This window comes from Triticum urartu, chromosome 2A, assembly GCF_056163025.1.
Source record: "Triticum urartu cultivar PI428250 chromosome 2A, HENAU_Tu73, whole genome shotgun sequence".
Lineage (NCBI taxonomy): Eukaryota > Viridiplantae > Streptophyta > Magnoliopsida > Poales > Poaceae > Triticum > Triticum urartu.
In genome coordinates, this window is record NC_141874.1 from 207,233,209 (window position 1) to 207,241,854 (window position 8,646).

Here is an 8,646-nt window from a genome sequence, read left to right on the forward strand (position 1 = left end):
CTTTTCATTGGGGACAACTACCCCATTGTGAAGCGGATGCCACCTTCCGTGCATGACACCGAAGGCCTGCCGTTCATGAAGCATAGTTGTGTCTTTAGTGCGCACCGCCAGATGAACGACATGCTGGGACACGCTATCCCTGTTTTATGCCGCTTCAGCTTGGATGAGTCTCCATCGTGTGGAACCGTACTAGAAAGCTGTGACAATGATTCCCATTGCCCACCGCTATGGATCGTGCCATCCATGAAGAACACCTAGGACTGGAACCTGGAGGAGGACATGTAGCCCATCTATAACGTGTAAGTGGGGTATGGTAAATTGTGAACGATAGCGCTGTGATATATGTAGACTAGTCGTGCACAAATTTATCACATGAATTGGAGATGAACTTGTGTGGCATACTGGCATTTGTCCTTTAGAATTTATTACTCGTAAATGTGTTATGTGTACGTGCAACTTGTGTGGTTGTTGCATGGGATCCAACACGCTCATTGAGAAAAAAAAGGTGGCACAGCTTTGGATATAGGTGACGTGGCGGCATCATACAGTAGCATCATTTGCTATAGTTGTAATACTCCTACTAGGACGACAACTCCTATAAAACCTTGCGCTTGGCTCTTTGCCTCTTCGGGAGGTTCAACAGTTCATACTCATGTGAACCCTGCACTTGGCTCTTCGCCTCTTCGGAAGGTCCAACAATGATGATACTACAGTACAATATGCTTCTGGCAATCTGACACCGATTGAACTGTTGCACGTCCACCGCGAGGGCGAGGGCGAGCGAGAGGGAGAGGGCCTTGTAGTCAAAACCCTCTCCTCGTCCTGCGAGCCACCGCGTGCGTGGGCGAGGGAAAGGTGTAGTAAGCAAGCTTCTCCTCGTTCGATGAGTTGATGGGATACATCAAAGTAGTACAAGTAGTAGTCCTTTCCGGTTAAATATGGCTTAATTTGAAACGAGAAAAATACACTGGCGGTCAACGTATGTAACAATACGTTCTTTACGGTCACTATATATTGTTTTGCGGTGATTATACGATCACTAGCTCATCGTAGAGCACCGTATTGCACCCTACTGACTGGCCACATAGTCGACGTGGCACTTTGTTGACTGGTTAAATTTTCACCTGGTTTCTAGGTCCCACCTGTCAGTTGGCAGAGCAAAGAAATCAGTTGAACAAAACTTTACGCAGGCGCGACATGAGTCCAACCCTTGCGGGCGAACCACCCTGGCTTTGTATGTGAGTGCATGCACGTGTACTCCCTCGGTCTTCCAACAAAGAGTGTACATCAGGTAAAAAACAAAGATTGTACATCTACACTTCCAATGCATTTAGCCTTCAATCTAAAATCGATATTGATTGACTAATGCACCAACTTTTGCTCTACCTATAGGCTACATGTCTTTGCTTAATTACAACATGCAACAACCTTCATTTAATCTTCTTCTCTCAATGGTCGCATGCACACATAAATCTGCTACTTTTGGGCATTAGTTATGCCCTGGTCAATGTGTAAATATCTAAATATACAGTCTTTCACGGATGTAGGGAGTAGGTTGAGCACTTGAGTGTGAGCGTGTGTGTGTTGCGTCGCGTGCTGTGTGCGGCAAGGGTGCATGAGTGTTGCGTGCGTCCATGTGTATGTGTGAGTGTTGCATGTTCCATGCATGCATGCATGAGGCTTTTACTCCCTCCCATTGACATGTTCATATTTCAAGCTTCCTCTGTTCCCTCCATATTGTGATACTCCCTCTGTTCCCAAATAGGGAGTAAAACTTCCCTCTGTTCCCACAGAGTATTTATCTCTCTAGATATTTCAACAAGTGACTACGTACGGAGCAAAACGAGTGAATCTGCACTCTAAAATATGTCTACAAACATCCGTATGTTGTATTCCATTTGAATGTCTAAAAGACAATATTTAGGAACGGAGGGAGTAGCGAATGAACATTAAGTTCTCTTATTTTTCCCTCCTTGGTCACGGTGCACAACCAAAGATGAATCACCTGGATGGAGGGAGTATATGGTCAAAGTTTGACACAAAATTAATGCATTGGTAAACATAATTTTTTGAGGAAAATGAGTGCATTAATTGAGTGTTTTTGCAAATTACAAAAATTATTCCAACACTCATCATCTACCTTGGTTGATGATATTTTTGAATTGAGCCCTATAAACCGGAAAGGAGGTAGTACTAGTACTCCTACATTATTGTTGTCGGGTGCCTTGGCTAATGTTTCATCTTGTTGGACAGGATGCATCGATGCTTACATGGGGTGCTAAGCACATTAAAAACTTTAGCAACTAAAGCTCCCAATGCTTACATGTATAGGTGTTTAACTTGTTGGTGCTAAGAATCCTTTATTTAATGATAACTAAAGTTCTTCATGCATTGGTGGGATTATTCCATTTAAATCTTTTGTCTAGGTTCTCACGCTTACTACTGGGGTCACCACACTTATCTCTCCTCTTAATTACCTTGCCACATCAGACTTTTTACCTACATGGCAGCCTTAGCACCTGTAGAAGGCGGAGCATTGGGAGGGGCCCGAGCGTACAGACATAGGGATACTGTAGATAGGAAGTCTTCGCGATCCATTATTCCCCATCTCGGTCAGAGAGAACTATTCAACTAGTCTTCACAGTGAAGTGACAATACACGCTGCAGCAGATGGGACACTTGATTTATAAGCTGAACCATCGTGTTGGTGTTACTAAATCAGCCTTACCCAGTACTGCCATCATGTTTGCCAGTGGAGCACGCTTTTGCAAATACGGCTACACACCTCTCTCCTGCATTAACTGACATATGGGCCCTCTTGAGGTAGACCCACATGTCATCGGTGTAACTATTTACACTCCAAAGGACGATATATCCTGGTAGTAGTACTAGTAGAATTGATATTTAATGCACTTCCTTCCCTGTCTTTCACTCTTCTTCCTCCTCTCTTCTTCTTCCTCCTCTCTTCCCCATCGTCGGCTGCACACCACTTCCCCACTGGCTCGCAGGCACCGAAAACCCCAATCACTTAGCGCCCTAAAAAATTCTATGGCAGAACCGACTGACACGCAGAGCCGCGATTGGAATTCCCTCCCCGATGTTCTCTTGGAGAAGATTTGTAATCATATGGACCTGCTCAGCACCGTCTGTCTTGCCGTATGCTCGGTGTCTTTGTACCGTCTACTCCTCAGCAACCGGCCGGCTCTTTTCAAGACACCCTGCTTGCTAATGCCCGATCCTCGCAGGTGGCCCAGACACCAACTTGACGATCCTACGTTGGTTGCCGTGGTGCCCCTCGACATGCTACCACTACCCGTCCACCTGTCCTTCATGCGCGACCACTACTGGGCAGGCATGAAGGCCAACTGGATCGTCCTCATCTACCAATCTAGTAGTCCGTGGCGTCTCGTGGTTATCTACACCCAGCGAGAGATCACCCTTCCATCGTTGGATACCGCCGCCATCTAGCCTCGCGGCCCGCCGGACACTCCTACCTACTACGCACGAGATGCGTCGAGCTTTTGGCTCGACCTCTGTTTGCTGAAGGTTGTAATCTACGAAGTGCCCACACCATCACAAGACTACATTGATTACAAGCTCATTATCGTGTTCAACATGGGATTAGTCTATCTGGAATCCGGTCGCCATACGTGGTTATGGCTCATCTTTGATCCTCTTCACCCAACATTTCTGTCTAATGCTATAGTGCACGATGGCATCATTTATGCGGTCGACGCACAGATTGGCTGGCTATACTGGTGGAATCTATCGTCGTGTAATTGTTCTATCTCATCTCATCTTTACCTTAAGAATATGACTTCCTGTTCATTGTTACAAATTTAGAATATATAGTATGTCTATAACCACATCATTCACTACAAAAAAGACACATCCATGACATTTTGGGCTGAACAAAAAAAAAATTCTGTCATACTTATGACACTTCTATGATGATAATTGTGACAAAACCTGGTATCATCATAGATGTGGTGGGGTCCTACTTCTATGACAAAAAATCATGACAGAAAATGGGCTTTTCGTCTTGGGCGGGCCGAAGACGCAGCTGCATGACATTCTTTAGGCCGACCATGACAGAAAAAACCATGGTAGAAGCGAGGGTGAGGAAAATATCGAGGAGTTCCCGGTTACTGTGGGTGGTCGGGGTCCGAGCGATGCGTGTTTCTCTCGTACGTACGCGCATGTGTGCAAGGCGTTGGGCTCTAACTGAACTTGAGCGAGGCATTGAGCTCTAACTGAACCCGAGCAATGGCACTGTAGGCTACGCGTTGCTGAACCCGAGCGATCGATCAATGGCTGTTAACTGAACCCGATCGAGCGATTAATTCGCTACTGCTGTTAACTGAAGCCAATCAATGCTGCCTCTGGATGAACAGTGAGTGTTGTTGGGGGCTTTGCATGAACAGTTCCTGGTGGGGGTTGGATGAACAGGAACCCGTGGTAGTAGAGGCCGTTGTCGCTGGATGAACAGTACCCTGATCGATCAAGCCGGTGGATGAACAGGACCCCATGGAGGGCTGGATGAACAGGACCCTGTGGAGGGTTGGTTGAACAGTAGCTGGTGGAGGTCTAGTTGAACAGTAGCCCGTGGAGGGGTGGTTGAACAGGACCCCCATGGAGAGGGCAGGTTGAATAGTAGCCGGTGGAGGAGCGCGCGGTGGAGGCTAGATGAACAGGAGCCCATGGATGAACAGTCGCAAGTGGAGGCTGGAGGAGGTCGACGGTGGATGAACAGTAGCCCGTGGAGGCTGGAGGAGGTTGACGGTGGAGATTAACAGTATCCCGTGGAGTCCCGTTTTGCGGTACGCCAGACCCCTCCTGATGAACAGGACCCTCGTTTCGACAGTAGCGCTTCAACACAAATCCGTTTCCTCCGTTTTGCGGTACGCCACACACCTCCCGGTCAACAGGACCCCGTTTCGACCGTAGGAGGTCCAAGAGAAGTCTGTTTCCTTCGTTTTGTGGTATGCCATACCCCTCCTGATGAACAGGATCCCATTTCGACCGTAGCCGGTCGAACACAAGGCCGTTTCCTCCGTTTTGCGGTACGCCAGACCTTGTTTCCATCGACTGTTCCGTCCAAGACGGTTGGCTCCTGATGAACACGACGACTCATTCCGTTCTGACCCAGCCGATTGGCTCCCCATGAACATGACGACGACGCAATTTCTCCGCTTCGACCCAGCCATGTACACGAGACCTGGCCGTATGTATGAGCGAGTAGGCGCTCGAGACCCCGCCCGTATGTACGTACGTGGTTGTATTTACTTTCTTGCACCCTGGCCGTTGTACATACGTGTACATGCTACGTGCACGCCTCTACTACGATACGTGTGCGCCTCTACTACGGCACGTGCCCTTCCTTCCACGGCCATGGTTCATCGATGCAGCCTGCAGGCAGACCGATCGTATGTACGTACACATTCGCGACCAGAATGACAACGCTACATACGCTTCGACCGGGTGGGTCCCGACTGTCAGGCACTTCCTTGTGTGCAAAGATGTAGCTGGTGGGTCCTAGCAGTCAGGGGGAAATGTATTTTTTTGTGAAATATGGTGGCCCGTCCGGTGGGTCCCCGTTGTTAGGTGGAGGAATCATTATTTTGTGCGTAATAAGGAGGCACTTCCTTGCTGTGGCCGTGGACCCAGCTGCCAGCCTCTCCACGTAAAGTACTCTTCCGATGGAAGTCGTTCATTGACCACATTGACCACGCCGCACCGAGAGCACCAAGGCAGTGGATGACGGCGAGGCCTAGGAAGGGGACGACGTGGAGCCGGGGAAGACATGGCAGTGGATTCCCACATGGAGAGGAGTACGAGGGTCTAGTGGTTCGGCTGCGGTGTGAGGCTGCCGTCGCCATAGGGCCTGGCCAGCGGTGGGAGTAGTAGGGGCGGTGAGGCCTCCGCGACAGCACAGCCAGCCACGGGAGGCAGGAGCAGGCGGCACGACCGGCGCTGCTTTGGGCGGCTGGAGCAAGAAGACCAGAGGTTGAAGAAGCACTACGGCCGTTGGATGGACATCGTATGGTCACTGGAGCTAGAATCGTTCATATTGACTAAGTTGACAAAGCCCTCCATCCCCGTCAACTTAGTAGGCCCACATGTCAGCCTCCCACTATGCTGGGTCACAGCTAGCAAGGGGAGCATTCATTTTTTGTGCATAATAAGGAGGCACTTCCTTGCGTGCGAAGATATAGCTGGTGGGTCCGACCTGTCAGTGGGGGGAACAATTTTTTCGCGAAATACAGAGGCCCTTCTAGTGGGTCCCAGATGTCAGGTGGAGGAATCATTATTTTGCGCCTAATAAGGAGGCATTTCCTTGTGTGCGGCCGTGGACCAGCTGTCAGCCTCTCCATGTACAGTCCACGTCCGATGGATGTCGCTCATTGACCACGAACCACGACGCGCCGAGAGCACCAAGGCGGTGGACGACGGTGAGGCCTAGGAAGGGAACGACATGGAGCCGGGGAAAACTCGATAGTGGTTTCCCATGCGGTGGGGAGTACGAGGGTTTACTCGTCCGGCTTCCGTCGCCGGAAAATAACAGGAGGTGTGGGTGAGTAGAGGAATGGCCTGGCCATCAATGGAGTAGGGTGGGGCGGTGCGGCAAAATGCATCCCTCCTCATCTTTGTAAATGGTGCCACAATGGAGTATTTTTTACATTTTACAGCCCATTTTTTATTACTTATAGCCCATTTTCTGGGCAAAATGCATCCCTCCTCATCTTGAAAGATTTCCGGCCCAGGAGGGCGTAGAAAAACAAGTAGGCCTACGTTGGTTATTCTATAAAAAACAAAATAACTGGGCTAGCCATTTTCAGAAAGGAAAAAAACAAACTGGGCTGGTCATGTGCTAGACGGGCCACAGCTCCCGAACAACCCAGTTGATACCCTTCTCCGTCCCGTAAAAACAAAATTACTGCGCGCGCTGCTGGGTCCCTACTATCATCCTCACCATGTACAGTCATCTCCTTATTCCTCTCGGTTGTTGACCATGATGACAACACCGGAGGGCGGCACCGCGGCGAGCAAACCAAGGCGGAGGACGATGGTGAGGCCTTGGATGGGAACGAACAGGATCCGGGGAAGATGCGTAGAGTTTTAGGGTGCGATGTGGCCACGATGCGTGCATGGTAGCACAGCCAGCCGTGGGAGGCAGGAGCAGACGGTCCCGCCGGCGCTGGTTTGGCTTTGGCGGCTGGAGGGAGAAGAGACTGAAGAAACATGACAGACGTTGAATGTCAATCCAACGGTCAAGGTTGGCACAATCGTTTGTTGACTAAGCTGACACCAAGTAGCATACTTTTTTATATATAGGAAGAAAAGAAAAACTGGGCTCGTACGCCAGATAACATTCCCGAAACTGCGACCGTTCGATCTTGCGTCGCAACTAAAACTGCGAGGAAAATGCGTTCGTTTGCCGTCCTCCTACCAGGGAACGTTCGCCACATAAGTGACTAGCACCCTTGGTTTTCAACCGAGAGGTTTGGGTTTGAGTCCCAGGAAATCTCAATTTTTTCCTCCTTCCTTCCTCGCAAAAAAAGAAAGAAAATCAAAGACTTGAGAAGGCGTACAGAACAAGCTAGTGTACCAATAAGGAGACGTTGCCGAGTTTTAGAAAAAAGAGAGATGTGCTCCTATAGCTGGTTCGAATCCAAACCTAGACTATGACTATATATGGTGCTATGCTACTCTGCAAGTAATGAAAATGACATATCCAACGTTCGCTTCTCCTCTTCTCTACTTACTCTGCCTAGCATCAGAAGCTCTGGCCGCAGCAACCATGTCCACTGGCTGCTCATCCACCTGCTCTTCGGCAGGCAACAACCAGATATGCGCCAAGTTGCCACCCGTACCATCGCCTATGGGTCTCATCACACCCCTGCCGGCACACTCACCGCAGCCGGTTGCTCATCGCAACCCGCTGCCGTTGGTGTGGTGCCACTGCTGCAAATCACGCAAAGTCATCCGTCGCATATCAACCACAATCCTCAACCCTGGCCGAATCTTCTACAAATGCCCGAATCATGGGGTAATAATATGTTTAAGTGTTGTTCTTCTGCTTTCAGTTGCTGATATTTTTAATATTTTGGTTGATGATCTTCTAATTTGATTCGTGCAGAAAAAGGAAGATTTGTGTGATTTGTATTTCTGGGAAGTTGCTAATGTGGGGGAATGCAACTACGCTGATTATTTGGTTAGCCGAGGAATCCCAATACCAGCAGGTTGGGATGTTGGACAAGTAACTGAAGGAACAACAGAAGAGGAAGATGCAGAGCAGAAGGTTAAAGATGCAGTTCCTCTTATCATGGCCAAGCAACAGTTGCTGAACGACCTTGACAGCAATGAGGAGATGAAAGAGCTTGTGAAGATAATGGGCAAAATCGATGTGCTTTTGTAGGATGATTGTCTCTTTATTTGCAGTGTATGTATCACTCGTGATGTATTTAGTGGCTAAGACATGAGCACTTTGCTGAAACTAGTAATGAATGAAACCTATGTAGCAGGCTGGGCGTAGTGTTGTGAACATCTAATGATTTCTATTAACAGAAATCGGGGGTATCCCCTTTTGCTCATAAATAAATAAATAGCATAAGCCCTTTTGGTAGTAAATAAATAAATTAGCAG